Source organism: Danio rerio, chromosome 19 (assembly GCF_052040795.2).
Source record: "Danio rerio strain M-AB ecotype USA chromosome 19, GRCz13ab, whole genome shotgun sequence".
Lineage (NCBI taxonomy): Eukaryota > Metazoa > Chordata > Actinopteri > Cypriniformes > Danionidae > Danio > Danio rerio.
In genome coordinates, this window is record NC_141039.2 from 30860725 (window position 1) to 30885601 (window position 24877).

Here is a 24877-nt window from a genome sequence, read left to right on the forward strand (position 1 = left end):
GAGAAAGCATTCGACCGTGTCCCTAGTGGCATTCTGTGGAGGGTGCTCTGGGAGTATGGGGTCAGAGGTGCTCTGTTAAGGGCCATCTCTCTCTTTATGAACAGAGTAGGAGTTTGGTTCACATTGCCGGCAACAAGTCAAACTGGTTTCCAGTGCATGTTGGACCCCGGCACGGCTGCCCTTTGTCAGCAATTCTGTTAATACGTTTTATGGACAGAATTTTAAAGCTCAGCCTTGGGCTGGAGGGAGTCTCCACAGGATCTCATCTCTGTTATTCGCAGATGATGTTGTTCTGTTGGCTTCATTGAACATGGAACTTCAGCATGCAAACTCGGTTTGCTGCCAAGTGTGATGCGGCTGGGATGAGAATCAGCACCTCCTAGGTCAAGGCCATGGTGCTCCACCGGAAAAAGGTGGTTTGCCATCTCCAGGTAGGAGGAAAGTCCTTACCTCAAGTGAAGGAGTTCAAGTATCTTTGGGTTTTGTTCTCAAGTGAGGGAAGGATAGAACGTGAGATTGACAAGTGGATCGGTGCAGCGACAGCAGTATTGTGGTCGATGTACCGGTCCGTTGTGGTAAAGAAGAAGCTGAGCCGAAAGGCAAAGCTCTCGATTTATCAGTCAATCGATGTTCCTACTTTCACCAATGGTCATGAGCTTTGAATCATGACCGAAAGGACAAGATCACAGATACAAACGGCCAAAATGAGTTTCCTTCGCAGGGTGCATGGCAGGGTGCACCCTTATGGAAAGGGTGAAGAGCAATGTCATCGGGGAGCAAGTGTCTGGAGAGAGGGAAGTCTGGGGTTCTCTCCTATGACTGCTGCCCCTGCAACCTGGCCCCGGAAAAGCGATTGAAAATGAATGAATGAATGAATGAATGAATGAATGAATGAATGAATGAATGAATGAACCAATAAACATCAAGGTTAATGTAGTTTCCACTACACATTCTAGTGTTCCGCAATTGTTTAGAATACCAGTTAAAAATATAAACAGATGAGATCAACAACAGCATATTCTATTGATTAATAGACTCATCACTCACAGTGGGTTTGTCATTATGTATATATAATTTTTAAAAAACCCTATGGAGTTTGGCCTTCCAGAACCTGACTATTGGACTCAATTACTACAAACACTTTTAAAAGCACATGAAGATCTTCCATTATGGGTCATTTTGAACTTTGATATAGAAGTGTTAATCAAGTGCAGCGTGTTCTAGCTGTTCAATGATTGAAAGCTGCAAGTCTTTAATCCAGAATAATGGTGTAGGGTGTGCCCTCACATGACACTTTATTTGCTGAATTCCTACACCACAAGTGTGAAAGTTTGTTCATGTGTTTCTGCCTAGTAAGGCTGATGGCAGACAGAGATGACGTGCATGCGTGGAATCAGGCAGAGGATTAGACCACACTTTCAACTATGCTGCCCTCCCTTGCTTAGTATAGCATGCGGAGTATGTACAGCATAAGTTAGAAGAGATCAGGTTGACTAAACATCATCATCATTTATACATGCAAGGAGAAAGTGTAAAAGCATATGCATGTATTGCTCTGAGTGTGTGGAATGAGACTAGAAAGCCCTCAGTTGGTAGGAAAATCTGACAAACCTTTCAGGGAATTTCCTCAAAGGAAAATAGAGATTCATAAACAAGGTACAAAAATGCCTCTGAAATTTCTTAAACTGCATTTCTTCACTTCATTCTTTTGAAGAGCAGGCTTGTGGTTTTTGAATGTGTATACTCACCGGCCACTTTATTAGGTACACCTGTCCAACTTCTGGTTTATGCAAATCTCTAATCAGCCAATCACATTTTGCAGTTCAAACAGAGCATCAGAATGTTGAAGAAAGGTGATTTAAGTGACTTTAAACATGGCATGGTTGTTAGTGCCAGACGGGCTGCTTTGAGTATTTCAGAAACTGCTGATCTACTGGGTTTATAGAGAATGGTCTGAAAAAGACAAAAATATTCAGTGAGTGACGAGCTGTAGGTGCAAATGTCTTGTTGATGCCAGAGGTCAATGGAGAATGGCCAGACTGGTTCAATCTAATACATAGGAAACAGTAACTCAAATAACCACTCATTACAAACGAGGTATGCAGAAGAGCATCTCTGAAAGCACAAAACATCCACCAACCTTGAGGCAGATGAGCTACAGCAGCTGAAGGCCACACCGGGTGCCACTCCTGTCAGCTAAGAACAGGAAACTAAGGCTACAATTCACAAAGGCTGACGAAAACTGGACAATAAAAGATTAGAAAAATGTTGTATCAACAATTCAGGCTGGTGGTGTAATGGTGTGGGGGATATTTTCTTGGTACACTTTGCGCCCATTAGTACCAACTGAGCATCTTGTTAACCCACAGCCTACCTGAGTATTGTTGCTGACGATGTCCATTCCTTTATGACCACAGTGTACCCATTTTCTGATGGCTACTTCCAGCAGAATAATGTGCCATGTCATAAAGTGTGATTCATCTCAGACTGGTTTCTTGAACATGACAATGAATTCACTGTACTCAAATGGCCTCCACATACAGCAAACTCAATCTAATAGAGCACCTTTGGGATGTGGTGGAACAGGAGATTCACATCATGGATGTGCAGCCGACAAATCTGCAGCAACTGCATGATGCTGACACGTCAATGATCAAAATCTCTAAAGTATATTTCCAGTATCTTGTTAAACCTATGCCACAAAGAATTAAGGCAGATCTGAAGTCAAAAGAGGGTCCAACCTAGTAAGGTGTAACTAATAAAGTGGCCGGTGAGTGTATATGCAATGACCCATATAGAAGCATTTCTTAATCTAAGTTAATATTAGGTTCACATATACTGTGTTGGTCCGATTCAGGTTAATACATGTGAAACAAATGTATTAACTAACACAAATATAAAAGATTGCTTTATAAAAGTAACCTTCACCACAAGTTTTAATATGAATTAGCAAAGTTACACATTTAAATAATTTGCAACTAAAGCAATGTTTTCATTGCATGTGCCAAAGAGAATAAAATGATCACTTCTTGAGAAACTTGTTGTAATATTTAAAACAACAACTATAACTTGGAACATTTAGTGGTAACACTTTACAATAAGTTTGTATTTGCTAGTTACTGTATATACTAACATGAACAAACAAAGAACATTAATTAAAGTGTTTATCCATCTTAGTTAACATTAGTTAATATAAATAAAGTTGTTCATTGTAAGTTCATGTTAACTCACAGTGGATTAATCAATGTTAACAAGCATGAATTTGGATGTTAATAACGCATTAGTAAAATGTTGAATAATGACTTATAAATGCTGTACAAGTATTGTTCATCATTAGTTCATTTAAGTAAATACATAATCTAGGACTAACTAATAAAACCTTATTGAAAAGTGTGATCAATAATATGGTATATATAGTCTACAACAGGGTTGGCCAACCCTGTTCCTGGAGAGCCACCTTCCTGCAGATTTCAGTTGCTACCCATATCAAACACACCTGAACCAATTAATTACGACCTGAACACCACGTGATAATTACAGGCAGGTGTGTTTGATATGGGTTGCAACTGAAATCTGCAGGAAGGTGGCTCTCCTGGAACAGGGTTGGCCACCCCTGATCTACAATATTAGGTATACCTAGTATAGTTAACTTTAACTAAAAAATAAACCCTGATAATCCAAACACATGGTGACAACTCAACAAATGTATGCATGTTGACGTGGTCAAGATGATCTGCTGAAGCTCAAACTGAATGAGAAATAAATTTGATTTAACTGGCACGAATGTGGAATGGCTGTCGATGCCAGACAGACTGGTTTGAGTATTTCAGAAACTGCTGATTGATTGAAATTTCCACCGCACAAAGGCATCTTTAAGATTTAAAGAATGGTGCCAAAAAGAGACATCCAGCTACTACTTTGTTGACACCAAAAATTAGAACAGTAGGTCCTGATAGAAAGGTAAAAGTAACTCAAACAACTACTCATTATGAACAAAGTATGCTGAAGAGCATATCGGAACACACAACATGAGCTACAGATGAGCTACAGCAGCTACAGCAGCAGCAGAAGTGCTAACAGTCTTTCCTGTCAGAAAAGAACAAAAACGGAGGCATGGGCTAACCGTAAATAGATAAGAAGACTGGAAAAAACTTTGCCTCATCTGATGAGACTTGATTTCTAAAGAGACAAGATGATAGTCATAATTTGGTACAAACAACATGAACACATGCCTTGCCTCAACAGCTTAGGTTGCTATTGGGTCTTTGATGACGTGTGTAAGACTTCTTACCCATTTTGGGCCTCTTAGTTGCAGTTAAACTTAATTCACACCCCACAGCTAACCTGAATACGTGAATCTTGACCACAAGGTCTTATGTTGCACAGGTATATTTTTGGTAATAGCCAAAATACAACGTGTAAGTCAAAATTACTTCTTTTTTTCATGGCAAAAAAACTTCAGGATATGTAGTAAAGGTCATGTTCCATTTATATACTTAGTATATTTCCTACTGTCAATATACCAAAATCAATATTTGTTTAGTAATGAGCTTTGCTACATACTTAATTTAAGATTATTGTTGTTTGAATAAAGTAAAACCAGTTTAGATACAGTGCAGTGTATTTACAGTGTAGTAAAGTAGAGTCTCTCAGATATAATAAATGAACTCAAGACAAGTTCAGAAACTGGTATCTCACTAAAGCTCTATTATTCTGAGTAATATAGTTACAGGAGGAGAATAAATGATCAAATTAAATATAGTTTTAATTCAAAACAAAAAAGAAGGAGATATATGATTGTTCCATGACAACAGTATGTGACTCTGGACCCCAAAACTAGCCACAAGATTTATACATCACATGAGATGAGATGAGATTTGTACATCAGATGAATAATACAAAGCTGAATAAACAAGTATTCCACTGATGTATGGCTTATTGGGATGGAACAATATTTGGCCGAGATCTAAAAATCTGGAATCCGAGGCTTTCAAAAGTTGAAATATTAACAAAATCACCTTTAAAATTGCTTAATTAAACTGACACACGTATATAAACCATATGTACTATATGTAGTGCAGATATACACTACTTTTTTACACACATATAAAAAATTAGATACAAACAGGAAGTAATGAAGTCAGTAATATGCAATTGTATGCAAGACATCATCCTGCAACATCAGCTGCTTTCCATTGAAAATAGCTGCAAACATAGGTCCATCCCTTCAATGGTTAGATTTTATGGTTTTAATGGTTACTTCAAGCTGGGCATGGGACGATAACCGGTTTCAAGGTTTACTGCGGTATTGAAAAGTCAAGGTTTTAAAACCGCAAAGATTTTCTGTTATACCGTTACCACAATATATATGTAAAAAAATATGTTTGTTTTTTATGTGTGTTAAGACTATTAAACTACAATTTAGTTTATTAGGGGGGAATTACCTCCAGAAGAAAAACGGTTATTAAAATCTAATGAAAACAGCAGAAGTCACCAATGATTTATTTAAATATTTAGCCTCACATGTAATTAACATTTCAAATGTTTCTTTAGAAATATATAGTGTTCAATGTAAAAAAAAAGTTTGTTTTTCCACATTGGATTTTTTTAGAGAAATCTTCTTTTTTTCACAGTGGAAAAGATTGTTTTTTACCCAGACATTTAAAAAGAACATATTTTAGAGCAGTAATCACAATACCGTGATATATTTGTCCAAGATTATCATATTTGTCCAAGATTATCATACCATCAAAATCTTATACCGGCCTATTTCTAAGCAGGATAACCCAATATATTAGAAGTTTTTTTTTTTTTAAACATAAATTATATCAATAACCACGGTGGCTCAAAATGTTTTCTCACAGCAAAAGTTTGCTGGTTTGTGTCCCGGCTGGGCCAGTTGCCATTTCTGTGAAGAGTTTGCATGTTCTCCCAGTGTTCACGTGGGTTTTGCCGGGTCCTTCGGTTTCCCCCACAGTCCAAAAACATCCGGTATAGGTGAATCAGATTAACTAAACTGGCCAAAGTACAAAAATGGACAAAAATGTCTAAGAAATGTCTCCATGACTTTGTTGAGTCAATGCCAGAAATAATGAAATGTGTAGTTATGGACTTACTCTTGCCTTAACTTGCTCTAAACTATTTTTTCTCTGTTGACCACAAAAGATGATGTTTTTGCAAACCTGTAAGCATTGACATCTATTTGTTTTTCTCAAATGGTTACAGGTGTCCAGCATTTTTCAAAATATGTTCTTTTGCTAACATATTAAGAAATCTCTAAATGATTATTAATTTTTGAGTGAACTATCCATTTAAAATGGTTAAGAAAACGAGGTTTATTCTGATAATCGTTGTACCTAATAAAGTGGCCAGTTAGTGCATACATTATATTTAAAACTTAAGTGTCAAATTGACATTTTTCAGATAACCTATCAAAGAAAAAGGATCAAGAAAAAGGGCTGTGTGCATGCGGACAAGTGACATTTAATTTAGCATGTGGGGATCTCATTGAACTGCGTATTGTTTATATCTCCTTTATGTATAACACCTTATTCAGATCATCTCTTCATTACCAGAGAACTCCATGAACTGGACTGAGTGTGTCCAGAAAACAGAGAAACATACAAAATGTTCAATGCCAAGAGCAGGACTGAAAATCCCTGGAACAGACAGTACAGTGTCAACATACTGCATCAACAAGACTAATGGCCGAGCTACATGTTTCATTATTTCTCATAGATCAGGTCGCATGACTAAGCTGGACTTGTCCAGGTTGAGTAAATGCAGCTTGATCTCTAAATAGCTGCCTCGAGGCGCGCAATAAACTGTATGTGTACAAAACTGCTCAGTGAATCGAAGACTCGATGTGTGGCCGAGTTCCTTGAGGTCACAAACCTCATCAATGCTAAAGTAAACTTTGTTTTAAGCAGAACTCTGTTTGTCCCCCTTAGCTAGTGAGCAATCAGCTATGACTGCACTTACTTTAGAGCATGCGGGCTGTAGTTGGCCATTACACACAGTGCCGTAAAGCCAACAGTGATGTATTAGTTGCTAATAATAAAAGAAGCACAGTGCACACCACTCTAACACCCTTGATTGGTACCTTTTATAAAAGCACAAGTCTTCCACATGAATTTAGACACTTAATGAGACAGGATTCTCTTTGGCACACCACAGCTAGAAAGGGATTAATTAAAAAAGACAAGTGAAAAGGGTAAATGGCGCCAACGCTCTTCAGATCCTAAGAAAAAGTCGTTGGAACTGCAGCATTAGGAATACAAATGTTAAAGCAGAGTAGCCGACTGAAGAACAACTCCATCCACTAGAGCCAGCTCAGACTCCATGAGAAGTTTTAAAACCAATTAGTGAATATTGATGAAGCTACTGAAGGTATTAGGTGCCACTAATGAATTAAAGGCTAAGAGCTTAAGACCATTATTTCCAAAGTAAAAGCTTCACTGACAGAGCACTACACACATTGGACTTCACAAGTGACAGCTTTAGCACGTCTTTTTACACATACAAACTCTTAATTACCTTATATGAGTTTAGAGCCGCTGACTAAGGCTACATTCACACTGCAGTTAATGCAGACCATTTGGGTTTTTTTCTTCTCATAATCAAGCAGAATCAATTTTAATGCAATATTCAAGCTTCAAGCAGCACTGAAAGGGACCTTGCACCGAGGCCCACTGCCTCAAAAAAGATTTGAAGGGGGCTAATAATTCTGACTTTAACTGTATAAAAAAAACCTGAGAAAATTACTGATTTATGCCAAATTTCCTTTCGCAGCAGGTGGCGCTATGACTGTGACTTAATATTGGCATGTAGATGTCTTCAGGAGAGGAATCTCATCGAACGTGAATTTTCAGGCAGATCGCACATTGTGTGGCTAAGTTATAAGTACTTCCTCCTCCATGGCGATACACTGAACTTTGTCAGTCTGCCACAGACACGCCCTTGGACAATAACTCGAGATCTTCATAATTTAACATCACACAGGCCTTTGTATTAGACTGAACTTGGATTCGATCTGATAAAATTTGTAGTATGAGTTTGTTACAGTGTAAAACATGATATCCCTGTTGTCAGCAGGTGGTGCTACTACTGTAACTGAATATTAGCATGCAAACATGTTCAGGTCAGGACTCAAAACATTTGGCGCAGATGGTTTGACGCAGATCAGACAATGCATGCCTGAGATACTGTATAACAACTTCCTGTTTTGTGTCAAAGTTTGTGAGGTTGCCCCGGACGACGAAAACTAGACCTTCACAATTTAACATTGCCAAGCCTTTAGATGACAATAAAATCGTGCTCACTTTTTCGGCAGAGAAAGTTAAAAATATCTGATTCCTGTTGGGTTTGAGATTTTGCTCTAAGAGACTTTTTTGTAGGTTGTACCATATGTTTGAGAATTAACAATAACAATAGGCTAATCATATTAACCTTTATTTTACATTTACAATCGTGCAGCCCAATAGCGGACTGTATAAAAAAAATAACATTTTGAAATATTTATCAGCTATAGTATATCGGTTATATCAGCCTCCAAATTTTAAGAAATATCGGTCATCGATATCGGCCAAAACATCCATATCTGTGCATCCCTAACCACAATACTTTTATTTGTCTACCATGTTTAACTACAGGGTTTGTAGATACATCAGACATTGTGGACCTGAACATGATTTTTTCTAGGTTAATAACAAGAGCATTAAATAGTGATATTATTAAGCTGATTTTAAGCATGGATAGGTTTGTCTTTCACAACAAACAACCACATCTCACATTTCATTTAATTCACAAAAAAAAAAAAAAAAAAAAAAAAAAAAAAAAAAACATCTTATTTTCTTTTAATAGAGACTCAAAGAATGGACACTATATCTTAACGGGGCAATCAAGAACAAAAAAGTTGCTTCGTCTTGCAGCCATATGCTATACATAGAGTAATTCTAATGCATGATCAAGCATGAGCCGCACCTATGTATTTATGACATAGCTTAACTCTCAAGACAAGGAATTTTCCACTGACCCCAACTGAAAGTGTAATAAGTCTCAGATATGTGCCTCTAAATGGCCACAGTGTCTCGGATACTTTGCGTGTCATGACCGGGATGCTTCCAACAAACCAGGTAATGGCTATAACTCACACTAATGCGCTGACCCCATTTAACCCACCTTAGAGTAAAGAAATAACGCACATTTGCTTTTAAGCTTCCACGAACACCAGTCGCCTGGATGGGGTCAGGAAACATGTCGAACAATCCACACCCGCACTAGTGGCACGACCTCCTGTGGACTGTGAACTGTCAGAGCTCAAAAACACCCTCCGCCTACTGCCTCTAATGAATCTGCTATAATTCACAGGCACATTGGCAGATGTTCCAAAGGTCTGCCAGTCTCTCATTTGTGCCGCCCACCTCAAAGCTCTCGCTTCACATCTCCGAGTGCTGAGTCCTCTCATCCTTTCAAAACCACTGCACAATAACCACCAACTTCTCATGGGAAAATATCTCTCACCTTCCTGTTTACACAGCTCAGTTTCTTGTCAATATCCAGTTCAAAGTTGATTACTGTGAACTGTAGGATTGAGGGTTTATTGGATTAATTGAAGCGTTCAATTTTATATTGATTCTCAAAAGCAGTGAATCAATTTTTGTTCTACATCATAAATGTATTAACATTGGGGCCGGCACGGTAGCTAAGTGGTTAGCATTGTCGCCTCACAGCAAGAAGGTTGCTAGTTGAGTCCCAGCTGGGCCAACTGCCATTTCTGTGTGGAGTTTGCATGTTCTCCCTGTGTTGGCGTAGTTTTTTCCTGTGCTCCGGTTTCCCCCCACAGTCCAAAGACATGCACAGTCTAAATTCATGGGTGAACTGGATGAACTAAATTGGCTATAATGTATGAGTGTGTGTGTGTGTGTGTGTAAATGAGTGTGCATGGGTGTTTTCCAGTACCGTGTTGCGGCTGGAACATATGCTGGAATAGTTGACAGTTCATTCCACTGTGGCGACCCCAGATAAATAAGGGGCTAAGCCGAAGGAATTTAATGCAAGTAAACAGCAGGGCTCGGGGTTATTAGGCCTGGGCAATAAAATCTGCATCAGTATTTGTTGACCAAACACCATTGATATCAATATCGATTGAAAAAAACATTTGAAATGTAGTATCGGTATGAAGGCTAAACTGTAGTTGTATTAAAATGTGGCTGCTGAGCATGCACTTTCAATTTAAAAATGCAGGGTTCCACATAATTCCTTCATGTTGTCCCAACACAAATTGATTAAGTTAACACTTTTGACAAATTTATGTGGATTGAACATAAAAAATTAAGTTGTCCAAATAAAATCTCAAGAATTGTGTTGTTGCACTTCATTTTAAATAAGTTTTTTAAATAAGTATTTTGAACGAGCAAAAAAACTATATTTTTTGAGTGTTGGAAGCAATGCCAATAAGCTTAGGGTGTAAGTTTGTCACTTAAAATGGAGGTGCATTTTCCAAAGCACATTGAAGATGATGAAGGAAACCACATGCTCACGCTTGTCACTTCAGGTCAGAATAACAACCCATGCGAAAATGAGTATTGTATAGCAGCAGTGAGGAGACTGCAAATATAAAAGCATGTAAGGATGTCGCCAGAATGGCTTTTTGGTTTCTTTTCTTGTGCATCCCAACCACTAGCACCCCATCTGAAAGATCTTTTAGCATAGGGGTAATGTAGTCATTCAATTTCACAATTTGTAATGTTGCAGTATGTATTTGAATAATGATGGTTGGTTCCTTTACTTGAATACTCAGATTTGATTATCATAATTTCTTTTGTTTACAGGGTTAACAGTGTCAGTTTTGGTTTATGGTATCATTACTATTGACACAGTTTGCTTTGATTGTTCAGCATTTACACTCAACCATTGCACACACTTTGTAACATTTTATTTATCAAGTTTAAGAGTCTCTTTAACACTTATGTTTATTTTATTATAAAGATATTAAATATTTTCTTTAAAATATTTTTGTTTTTGACTATTAAATATATTTGCCTTAGTTGGTAAATTAAAATTAAGTGGTTAAATAAAAAATACTAATGAATTGTTAAAACATTTAATTATTCGATACCGAATGAAATGAAAAATGATATAGTGATATTTTTTTGCAATATCGCCCCACCCTAGGAAATTTATAATAATGTCAATCATCAGATGTTTTAAAATTTTGTTTATTTGTAAAATGACTGTGCAGCAAATCAATGCGTATACAGTATATTAAAGCAACAAAGAAACACAGATGAAGCAAAAAAGAAAGAATTTCCTAAGTGTTGTTCAATGAAGAGATGCGTTTTTACACACATTTTTAAACAATATTTTTTATTATTAACTAATGTATTTGCCATGATGGCATGTACATACTATTTCACTAGTTATTTTGCAAGACAGTAGCATTCATTCATTCATTCATTCATTTTCTTTTCGGCTTAGTGCCTTTATTAATGCGGGGTCGTCACAGCGGAATGAACCGGCAACTTATCCAGCATATGTTTTATGCAGTGGATGCCCTTCCAGCTGCAACCCATCACTGGGAAAAACCAATACACACTACACACACATACACTACAGACAATTTTAGCTTACTCAATTCACCTGTACGACATGTCTTTGGACTTGTGGGCAAAACTCAAGCACCTAGAGGAAACCCACGCCAATGTGGGGAGAACATGCAAACTCTACACAGAAATGCCAAGTGACCCAGCCTAGGCTCAAACCAGCGACCTTTTTGCTGTGAGGCGACAGCACTACCTACTGTGCCACCGAGTCGCCTAGTAGTATTCAGTTAGGTACAATTTAAAGGCCAATTAATTAGGTAAGGTTAGCTAGGCAAGGTCAGTTAGGCATGTCATTAGACAACCATGGTTCATGCTGTAGTCAATAGGGGAAGGAAAATAAATTCTTTGCTCTAATCAACATAACATAGGAAATTACACATTTTATTTACATTATTATAATGACACGTCATTAGTTTAGTTATGGCATTTTAAATGCAAGTGTGACATTGTTTAAGATGTCTTTCTTATGACAACTTTATAAACACATTTACGGCATCCTGTCTTTGTTTTTGTCACGACAACTTGACATTACCAAGACAACATATCTTGTCATAAACATAATTGTCATGAGGCCATTAAATTGTGCTATGGATTTTTTTCTGATGAATTTTGACATTTAAATTTCTCAGTAAATGCATCAATACTCTGTCAAGTTATTGTATATCAGTCATTACTAATTAATGATATTTTAATTTGAGTGTCATTTTAAAGGTTTAATGATGCAAGACACAACTAAAATGACCATCAGGTCTATCACAGATTTATGGCAAGTTATGTTGTCTTGATAATGTCATGTTGTCATGACAAAGAAAAGTAATGTTCTAGCAATTATTTCAGCTTGAACAGTCACATCTTGATTAGTATCCATGTAAACAGTCAATCCAGTCTAAAGTGAAAGAAACTCAGTGGCATTATCTGACTACAACCAGGAGCCTAATAATACAGCAGCTTGATATCCCTGCTTGAAAGAGATAGTTCATCCAAAATCGAAGATTTACTCATTATTTACCCACCCTCAAGTGGTTCCAAATCTTTAAGTTTTTTTATTCTGTTGAATACAAAATAAAATCTTTCAAGGATGGCTGAAAAACTGTAACCACTGACTTACATAGTATGAAAAGTGCTATGGGAGTCCATGTTAAGGGTTTACAGCTTTCTTCAAAATATCTTCATTGTGTTCAACAGAAGAAAGAAAATCAAACAAGTTTGGAACAAGTGAAAGATGAGGAAATAATAACATCATTTTCAGTTGTGTGTGAACTATCCCTTAAGTCTACTCCACCTGAAAGAGTATTCACTGATAATTTTTAGAAATGCCAATAGCTTCTGAATCAGATTCAAATCCAATAGAATCAGGACATATGAATCAATACCCAGCCCTATTTAACTGCAAATTTAAGATGGTATAGTCTCTCTCCACCATGTGAACAGGGTTTCCTGTAATTCCGGAGCACTATTCAGTCCTCTCTGAAGCATGTGGAACTGCTTAAGCACGAACACGCGCAAACACACGCACACACACACACACACACACACACACACACACACACACACACACACACACACACACACACACACACACACACTAGTGAGTGAACAGTGAAGCCAATCTCCAACTGTCACAGGACATTGACCTTCATCCTCAAGTGAAATATACAGTGATTGCTTTCACAGATGTGTTCTGTACAAACAAAACCTGAAGAACGTTTCAGCGGCTCTTTCTCCTTCTGTTTATCTGTAATTCGCACCTTCTCACATCCCATATTTTAGATTTAGTAGTCCACTGCACTGAAATGGGTCTCTTATTTCTTAAAATACTAAATAAAAAAAATATTGTTCATTCATTCATTTTCCTTTCGCTTAGTCCCTTATTTATTAGGGGTCACCACAGCAGAATGAACCACCAAAAAATATTAAATAACTTAAAATAAAAAATGAAATTAATACAAATTAATTGATTATCTTAAAATTGTGTAATATTCTAAAACAACTATTAAATAAAACTGTAAAAAATGGAGTAAAGCAAATTCACAGCAGAAGACTCTTTTTTTTATTTTAAATAAAATGTTTTTTATTTTATGGTTTATTTAAAAAGAAAAATTACTACAATAAAATACAATATTACAATAATATTAAAATATTTAAAACTGCAAGCAGGGATGAAAGGGATCTCGCACCCGGTGGCCTTACACCCCATTCACATGGGAAGTCAGCTTCAACGCTTTCTATTTCCTTTGAATGGGTGATGTCAGGCGTTGCCGAACTGCATTGTTGATCCGTAAGTGCCACTTCTGTGGCGTTGCCTGCTGCAGAAGTTGAGACTTTCACAAATTTTGAGGCGCCGACGGAAGCGTCAGCCAATCAGATTGCTGTATGCAAATACACCTGCTCAGACAGCAGCCAATTGCGGTCTAATGACAGAGCAGAGGACAATAATAATTTAAGCTGATATATATTTCAAAAATCTGAGAAAATCACCAATTTATGCCAAACTTCCTTCTTTCAGCAGGTGGCGCTATGACTGTGACTCAATATTGTCATGTGGATGTCTTCAGGAGTGGAATCTCATCGAACCTGTGAATTTTTAGGCAGATCAGACATTGTTTGGCTGAGTTAGAAGTATTTCCTTCTCTATGGGAAGCACTGAACTTTGTCAGTCTGTCACAGACACACCCTTCGGCGAAAAATATAAATCTTAACAATTTAGTATCAAAAAGGCCTTTGGACTAAACTAATGGAACATGGATTCGATGTGATAAAATTTGTGATTTTGTAATTTTAAACATGTAATTTCCTATGGCCAGCAGGTAGCACTATAACTGTAACTGGATACTGGTATGCAAACGTGTTCAGGTCAGGACTGTTATCAAACGTGTTAATTTTGAGGCAGATCAGACAATGCATGCCGGAGTTATAAAAACTTCCTGTTTCATAGCGAATCGTCAAAATTTGAGCCACGGACATGCCCTTTGACAAAAACTATAGATCTTCGCAATTTAACATCGCCAAGGCCTTTAGATGACAAAACCCAATATTGGTGTTGATTTGATAAAATCACTAGAAGGAGTTTGTTAAAGTACAATGCCACTTTTTTGGCACAGGATGTTAAAAAAAAATCTGACTTCCTGTTGGGTTTGAGATTTTATTCCAAGAGACTTTTTTGTAGGTTTTGGAATGTTTAAAATGTGTGGCAATTTTCATACGTGTGCGTGAAAAATTTGCATAGGTGGTGCTGTCGAGTTATTTTGCCACACCCACTTCTGAATCCTATAACAAAAGTACATTTTCGCCACTTCTGGGGTGTGGGCAAAGATTCATGAGTTTTCGGGCATGTTTAGACCCTCAAAATCGCATTACGGAGGAGAAGAAGAAGAAGAAAAAGAAGAAGAAGAAATGTACCATTAGCAGAAGTACAGTAAATTAATAAAATAAAATGAAAAAGGACAAATCCCGAAACTAAAACAGCAGGATTATTTGAGCAGGATAATAATTAATTATCAAAGATTATTAGATAACTGCATTCACTAAACTTGGAGCACTAGCTTTAAACAGACATTAAGTACAGTAATCCAAGCTGAAATAATTGCAGTGAATAACAAAGCAATAGAAAAAGTGTGAAGTCTGTGAACCCACAAACTATAAAACAGCCAAAGCATAAAACCATAGAAATGTATCTTATTCAGCTCAAATTGCATTTTTCCACAGCAGTCGACTAATAAGGAAAATAAGAGAGTGACAAACTGAAGAAAACAGAAGTAATAATATATAGGTGTCAGGGTGTGAGAGAGGACGGAAAGCAATGGAAAACAGGCGAAAAGACGAGGAGGATAGAGGTTATACTGGGTGGAACGAGGAAGCTTGGAGGTTGCTTGGTGTGCCAATCTCAACCATAAAGGGATTTTGTGATGAGAAAGCAGGAGAGGAGAAGAAACTTCACAGTACAGTACAGAAACATCTGTGTTGCATTTGCATTGAGCTGTGAATCGAGCACCAGGTTCATGTGTCCTTATGTGCTGGAGAGCAATTCACGACCCAGTCTCTGCACCTCTTTATTCCATATACAGGCCCTGGCATGATAAACCAACATTTAGAAAAGCAATATGCTTACAAAAGTAGATCATTACAATTGAGAAATTGTAAAACTGTGTAATATTAAAAACTATTATGACAATATGGTATGGTTCATAAGATACACTTACCGGCCATTTATTATGTACATTATTATTATGTACACCTGTCCAACTGCTCCTTAACGCAAAATTCTAATTAGCCAATCACATGGTAGCAACTCAATGCATTTAGGCATGTAGAAATGGTCAAGACGATCTGCTGCAGTTCAAACTAATCATTCGAATAGGGAAGAAAGGTTATTTAAGTGACTTTGAAAATGGTTTGTTCGTGCCAGACAGGCTGGTCTAAGTATTTCAGAAACTGCTGATCTACTGAGATTTTCACGCATAACCATCTATAGGATTTGCAGAGAATGGTCCGAAAAAGAGAAAATATCTAGTGAGTGGCACTTCTGTTTGTGCAAATGCCTTGTTGATGCCAGACGTCAGAGGAGACTGGTTCGAGCTGATAGAAAGGCAACAGTAACTCAAATGACCCCTTGTTACAACCAAGGTATGCAGAAGAGCATCTCTGAACACACAACACGCCAAACCTTGAGACAGATGGGCTACAGCAGCAAAAGACCACACCGGGTGCCAGTCCTGTCAGCTAAAAACAGGAAATAACACTCTTAATATATAATTACAGTTTAATACACTGTATACATTTTTGTGTGACTTTATTATGCAACATTCTAAAAAAATCTAAATTTTGAATTTGCATTTTGACTTTAATTTTTTTTATGCCTTTTGTGTTTTTGTATTCAACTTCTGTTTGTTTCAACTTGTGTATTTTTTATTTACCTATTTATTGGTTAATTAAGGTAATCATTGTTTGTGGCTGTTATGTCTATAGTTTGACTATTTCCAGGCTTCTGTTGTATTTCATGTGTGACCTGATGAAGACCTTGTAGGTCAAAACATTGTCTAATTAAATTGCCTTTTAAGAGCTAAAGTTGAAGTGTGCCAATTCTTTTTAGTTTTTCTCAATTTCTCCAAAAAAAAAACTATTTCAAATTCATCCGATACGCTCAGTAACTTACAGATTACATTATTATCAATACTGGTAATTGACATGGGCCGGTATAAGAAACTGATGGTATGATAACCTTGTATAAAAATATCACAGTTTTTATGGTGTTGTGATTACAGCTCTGAAATACATGTTTTTTTTTTATTTCTGTAAAAAATATATTTTTATATATTTTTCCCATTTAAACACAATTTGTTTTTGTTTTGTTTTTTTAAGAAACATTTAAAATATTTTGGAGCAGTAAACATGTCAAGCTAAACAATTCAAAGAAACTTTTGAAGTAATACAAGTAAAATATAAGTTAAAAAAACGCCACCTTTGGATATCTTTTCTGCAAAAATTTTACATATACCACAGGAACAGTATAGCAGAAAATTTTAGTGGTTTAAAAACCTTGACTTTTACAAACCGCGGTATTCCTTGAAAATTGGTTATCGTCCCATGTTACTTATCGATACTGTCATTGAAACTATTCTCTATAATTTGTTGCAAAAGGAATAAAAAAATCTTGAAAAGTTCAAGTTCTTGTATTACTGTACAGCATGAAGATGCATAAAATATGGAAATATACAGCAAAAAAAATACAGCAACACTTAAGTTGTATAACATGTTTTGTTGGTAAATGTTATATTATATTACTATTGTTGCCACCTCTGTTCACTATCACACTACAGCATTTGTAGCATTTTACACAGGTGTTGCTTAGCTTAGTTATGTAAGCCCACACTTTAGACCTGACAGCGTGATGACATGGTCAATCCTCGGAGGATCATAATGAAATACACAAGCAGATGTGGTGAAACAGGTTAGAAATAAACTATGCAGGACTGTGGGCAGAGTTCTAATACACTGTTCAACATACATTAAAATGTTATTTCTGTTTCATTCAAATTGGTTCATTCATTCATTCATGCATTCATTCATTTTCTGGTCGGCTTAGTCCCTTTATTAATCCGCCAAACTTATCCAGCAAGTTTTTACACAGCGGATGCCCTTCCAGCCGCCACTGCCTCGCCCAAATTGGTTCATATAATCTCTCATATACACTTACGGGCCACATTATTAGGTACACATCCAGCTGCTCGATAATGCAAATTTCCAATCAGCCAATCACATGGCAGCAACTCAATGCATTTAGACATGGTCAAGACAATCTGCTGCAGTTCAAACCGAACATTAGAATGGACTTTGAATGTGGTATGGTTGTTGATGCCAGATGGGCTTGTCTGAGTATTTCAGAAACTGCTAAACTATAGGGATTTCCATGCACAACCATCTCTAGTTTTTACAGAGAATGAAACAAAAATGGAGAATATTCAGTGAGCAGCAGTTCTGTGGGTTGAAATGACTTGTTGATGCCAGGGGTTTAGAAGAAAATGACCAGAGTGGTTCGAGCTGATAGGAAGGCAACCACTCGTTACAACCGAGTTATTTTGATGAAAGTGGCCACTGGCCAGTGAGTGTATACGGTAGTGAAGAAAACATGTTGGTTATCACCGTAGAACAGCAAAGAGGATAAATATGATAAATAAATTGATGAACATGAAAACAATAAAAAAAAGAATATGGCAATATATGGATTATCTGTCTTCTTCAAGCCATCCTGGGTATTTTATAAGCATAAAGTACATTTATAAAGTCTTGCTAACACCCTATATCACTTTGAATATTGAATACTGTAAAACAGTATGATTTCTTCTACATTTTGTAATATTAAATCATGTCTGGTCACAAAAATTTGCCATTTTAAACACTTATGTATGAAGTGTATTTGGAGTAAAATCATATCATTAAATCTCTTTCCAAACAGACTCGAACACGCAAAACTACTGCACACAAACTACTGTAATAATTATTCATTGCACAACCATCATTATCATTACTATTACGATAACCTTTACTTCTACATTACTTTTTGTTTTTATCGTAAGCAGAATTTTCGGCATCTTGCTAACTTAATAACACAGTAATATATCACATATCCCTACTTCTCAGGACCCATCCATTATAGTAACAGTAAGTATAACATAACAAGAAATATTGGTAAAACTTCCTGTATTTTTCCATTTATTACTTATTTTTTGTGTTACATATCACAATGTCCAATTTTTTCATCATCAAGCCTTATTTTAAACCCAGATGTGCCCTTCATTTCCTCGAAACGCCCAAGAGTGTAAAATCAGTACAATCCAACATCAAAACACCACATATAAACCAAACTCCAGCAGAACAAAGCACCGACCCGCATTCATGACGCAGAAGCCTCCCTTCAGCAAATGTGTGCATTCAAACCGCACATAAACATGACACAAACATACACCAGTTGCTCGCGGCCATAAAACGACAGCACGTCACATGAGAGCGCAGCGAAACTTCTGAAGTGGGCAGAGCCTGCAGAGCATCCCTACAGTTCAGCACTGTCAGCAAATTCGCACTCCGTTTCAGGACAGTAAAACATCAGGCTTTCTTGGCTGCGTGTAGAGAGATAGACGGGGCGAGAGTAAATCAAAGCATATGCTGACAGAAACTCAGTCTAATTTCAAAGACCTCTACCAAGATCTTGACAAGGCCCTAAGATACCAAACTATTAAAAACGTAAGGGGGTGCCAAAACAACCGCTGTGATGCTGGGAAGAAAATTAATGCTGCGGATGATGCCTGATGTCACCACGCAGCCGGATCGCTTTTGCTCAGGAAAAAACCTCTGAAATTAATTTCAGAAATAAAGACCCTTGTGCTGAACAGATGCATAACTACACTGGAAACCATAGGGGAGGTGAAGCTGTTAACAGACACTGAACGGCTTTTCGGTTCATCTCCTTCATCCTAAACTACGTCTTCGAGCAAGAAGGTGTCTATTTACCTTTCCGCTAAGGAGACAGAAGTGGGCTCGCGAGTTCAAGACAATAGAGCTGCCAGAACCAGCGTTCGGCTCCTCTTGCACTACCTCTCACACACTATGATTTATGGGTAGTAATTACTCCACTGCCGGTGACATCATCTCACCACGCTTCCCGCACAAAAGTGACTAATTAGCTGTGCTGTCTTCTGATGCCTGCAATGTCTTTTTTCTCCCAATTTTTTTTTTTTTTTTTTGTATGGAAGACAAGGCATGTCAAAACAAGACATTTCAACATCCCAAGGCAACACGGCTTTCTCTGTAGCAACCTTTCTGAGCAGGCATACATTAATATAGCCTGTCTGACGCTCTCTCTCTCACTCACAAACAAACACAGTGTCATGCAGAAACACTGAACCACAGAAGCTGTTGATCCCTTGGTCAGTTTTAAATAACGACAAAAATGTGATAGGACTTAAAATAAAGGTTTATTAATAGCACCTGTAGTTCTTTTAAAGGCGTGGTCCACTATGATATTATGTTTTGATCTGTAATGTCGCTGTGTGAATATAATCAATATCTCTGAATTTAAGATGCTCAAAGTTCAATGCAAACAGAGACATTGGTTATTATAGGGTTAGCTTAGCAAAGCATACAGCAAACAAATATGGGGACTACAAAAAATACATTCAGGCTAGTGAGATCACAAATGCTTTAGGTAACGCACATTCACCGTGCGCATACACCCCGCGCAGCAACGAGGCGTGGCCAGAGGCGCTGTAATGTTATAGCAGAAAAAGCTAAAATTCCGTCCAAGCAGTTCCACAGAGCTTCTTCGGTTTCTGTATTTGGGCTTCCAAAGGACATGACTCAAAGAGAGAAGCGCTTACAAATTAATTTTAATTATGTTCCAGAGAATTATAAAAAATATATAGCTAGCATTTGACAAAGGACAGCTTCCAGAATCTTTTCCAGTTCAGTGCTGGATTCGGCTAAAAACTCAAACCGACAAAGCTGTGAATTGTGAGTCACAACCTGCAAGTATTTGTATTTGTTAAAATTGATCAATTTCATGCACAGTTTCAAGCGTTAATGGAATATTGTAGCAAGGACGTAAACAAGGATGTAAACAACAGGAAAGGCTGTTTGGCACTGCTAAGAATTTAGCTACAAAATTATATTGGTAAGTCAAACCGATGTAAACAGTCACAATCTTCATCAGCGCATGCAGTGCCTCTCTATGCCGCTGCTTTCCGTGTGTTCTACATCTCAAATATTAAACTTGCAAAAGATATGTGAACGTTTCATATTACTTACACATGCTTATTCTGAATATATGTGAAAGACACTTGTCAGATTTTATTTTAGAGAGCAGGTGGGAGGTTCAGCTGTGTGCTCTTCATTTTCTGTCTGATTCAGCTAGTGCTCACACAGCAAAAGAGCGTGTGTTTGTAGGGGCGTGACGTGGTGCCGATCCACGAATCACAGCACATTATGTTAGCTGACCTATCAGAGCCTCTTGAAGGTGGGCCTTTCAGAGGAATTAGGATATATGACAGTCGTTTTCATGTTAGCTGAGTAGCTGTATATAATCAAAGTAAGATATATGGAAAAATAATGTGATTTTGTACAAATGAAGCATGAGCACACATTGCTTTGCATGTTATAAACAAAACCAAGCCTTAAAAAATACACTCTCGACCACCCTTTTAACACAAATGGAAACTTTGTGCTGTGTGTACAAAAAGGTTTGTAATGGTGGACAGTTGCAGATTCCTTGTAATCTAGATTACACATTGGATTACAAATGTACGTTATGTACATGAAAATAGCTTATTTTTGAATGTTTGTAATTAGATTACAATAACTTTGTATTGATTGCAAGATCAGTAATTGAATTATTTGCCTCAATCTGATTAACACAATAATATGATTAAGGCATTTACATGAGTTGCTTTTTGAATGTTCTTTTCATGATCTCGTTTTACATGTTATAGCACATAATTGGATTAGCGTCACCACGCTATCCACATTTCCTACAGAGTTTCATGAAATTTCCAGTGTTCCATTTTTAATTTGTCAACTTTAACTGCAGTTTGGCACTTTCACCTACATTCAGGAACATTTCATGCATGCTGTGTGTGTAGACTATCCTGTCGGATATGCGGTGAAAATCCTACTAGACTGTAATAGTTTTATTTAGGTGTTTACATTTCTGTACTGCACTTCAATAATGCGATTAAAATCAGCATACTCCACATGTCTTGATTTGATTTCTGTTTAGTTCGATTATGACTTTAGTTGGATTAAGGTAATCAAAAATCACAATTTACATGATCGACTCTTAATTAGAGTATTGTCTTAATCGAATTAAAATCGGATTATTGGTGTCCATGTAAACATACTCATTGGTATTCAGTTATTTTTCTTTTACTCTTTTTTTATTTATATTTTCCTTTTTTAAATAATATTTTATAATATTTAGCATTCTTACAATTCAGTTAGATTACAACCAATTTTCTGAATTTTGGTGTGAATGTAATGTTGGCCATTTTTTACCATTTGGGACACTTTATTCACTTGAATCACCCCTGAGATTTTACCAAGGTTAAGGGTAATCCGAAAGTAATCAAAGTATACTACCTAAAATCAATTTACTGTAGATTTGCCACAAACTACAAAATTTAATTTGTAATCAATAACATTTTTCATTTTAGTAATAACACCTAGTAACTGTTCAGGTTTCGTGCATTCATTCTAAAAAAAAATCTAAATGGTGTTTTTGCAGGGTCCCATAGAACAATGTTTCTCAACCACGTTCCTGGAGGACAACCAACACTGCATGTAAATATCTCCTTTGTCGGTTACACCCATTACAGGTCTTTCAGCCTCTGTTATGAGCTCATGATCTGAATCAGGTGTGTTTGTTTAAGGAGTGTGCAAAATGTGGAGAGCTGGTGGTCCTCCAGAAACATGGTTGACAAACACTGCCATAGAATAGCCATTTTGGGTTCTCAAAAATAATATTTCGGTTAGGATTTCATAAAAAAAAAATAATAACAATAATAATTTTAAAAAAAACATTTTTTTAGCATGAATAACATTTTAAGAGTATAAAGAACATTTTTCCACAACTTTTTGTGAAATTGAAAGTTTCCAAAGATGTTCGTGTAACCATGAACCTTTATTTTTTAGTTATACAAACTAATTGCTAATATGCTCAACAGCACTGAGAAGCAAAAATCAAACTTTTCAATACACAAACCACCAATATTTATCACAATTAATCATAGTAATGCTGACTGAAACCATGGCATTGTGAGATATTCATTTAAATTGCACTGTAAAGAAATTTGTTCTGCTTTTAATATTTTAGTTGAATCAAATTAAGCCATAGTCATCTCAACTTACATCAAGCAAACTGACTAAAAATATTAAGTTAAACTTTGTATAACTAAAAAAATCTAGTGAAAACCTGATACATTTAAAACAGGGGTGCCCAAACTTTTCCTTTTGAAGGGCTAAAAACCAAACTTAATTGAGGCTAATGGGCCAAAGGTAAATATAGGTTAGGTTATTTACCATAGGTAATTTCCTAATTTGTTTATTATTGTTTAAAATTACTAGAAAACGTTATTTTATACCAACTAAGTCATTATGTTTAAAATTGTACAATTAACTTATTACAGTAAAAACAAAACAATCTAAATTCTGACAGAATTAAACCAGCTTTTGTCTTGCCAATGTCTTCTGCATAGTCCTCTATCTATCTATCAAGTGACAGTAATTACATTTGATAAAATTAAGACTCATTTACATTTAATTGAAATACTTAAATTCAGTTTGCTTTTTTGTAGCTCAGCAATAAAACATACAAAAAGGTTACATCAAATTATAATGATGATCTCTGAATTAAAGGCATTCACCCCAACTCTCTCCATCAAAATCACTCTCCTCTCAGATTGGATGGTGGGCCAAATCAAAGGATACAATGGGCCAACTTTGGTCTGCGGGCCATACTTTGGGCATCTCTGATTTAGAATAAAAATAAGTTAAAGCTACATAAAATTATTTGTTGTCAAGACTTTTTCCATTATGCTTTTTTAACGGTGTGTTATTATTATTATTAATGTAACAATATATTAGAACATAGATTGTAACAATTATCATTAACGCATTGTTATTGCATATATATTAATAAAGATATAATTAATAGTAAATAAAGTGTCAGTACGTCATCAACTTATAGTTTATTATTTTATGTTTTGGTATTTTGGTAACATTACAATACGGGACAAATGTTAATGTGTTTACTAAAATGAAAAAGCTACGATCAACACATTTGTTACAGTATTTTATCATCTTTGGTATCATTGGTGAATGAAAATACAGTTTATTGTTAGTTCATGTTAATTCACAGTGCATTAATGCCAACAAGAACATCTTTAATAATGCGATAGTATATGTTGAACTATGATTAATAAATGCTGTACAAGCATTTTATTAGCTAAAATCCTATATGTATTAATCAAAATGTGTAAGATATGTAATTTTTTTTATGTTACATGATTTTATTTTTATTTAATAATCTAAGTTTACACTAGATATCTTCAATAATGATTTCTTTACTTGTTTTTTTTTTTTACTTTTTTATTCCATTTTAAATGAAGTGTTCACATTAAACAACTGAAGTAAATTCACATTCTGAAAGATGCCCCACTCAAGCTCATTTCTACTGTCAACTCAAAACAAAATAAAAAATAACATTAAAACAAGTAAAAAAAAAAAGGAGAAAAAAAAGAGGTTAAGCATTTTAATATTTTTTGTTGGAATAGCATTTCCACATTGTAAAGTGTGGCTTCTAGCATTCAAATGCCCTTTTTCTCTTCTGGGTTAAATGAGGTCTCTTTGTATTGCACATTACTCATTTCCTATCGTTCTGAAAGGGTTGCTTGTGTTGCATCCATAGGCCTCAGTCCAGTCAATCACAAAACAGCTATCTATTTTATACTTAATGAGCAAAAAAAAACAAGAAAAAGGAAAAAATAATAATAATCTCTATTTGTAGCAAACAAAAACTGTGACCTAATCTATGGCTTGTAGGACTTTAAAAGAATCAAGGGCACCAGTAACTACGTATAATAACGGAGAACAACCAATGACCTCAACATGAAGTTTAAAATACAAAAGGCCTGAACAAATTAAATATCTATTTTATTATTAATTTAATAATAAATAATGGATTCCTTTTTAAATTAAACTGGCTTTTGTACCTTCTGCATATGGCGTCTCAT

The 24877-nt window shown here is 36.1% G+C and overlaps 1 long non-coding RNA gene across 2 annotated transcripts in view; it reads right to left on the minus strand.

Annotated features, from left to right (window-relative positions):
* Positions 1-24877, minus strand: part of linc.sox4a (linc RNA sox4a) — a 102422-nt gene that overhangs the window by 76503 nt on the left and 1042 nt on the right. The gene's annotated exons all lie outside the window — the stretch shown is intronic.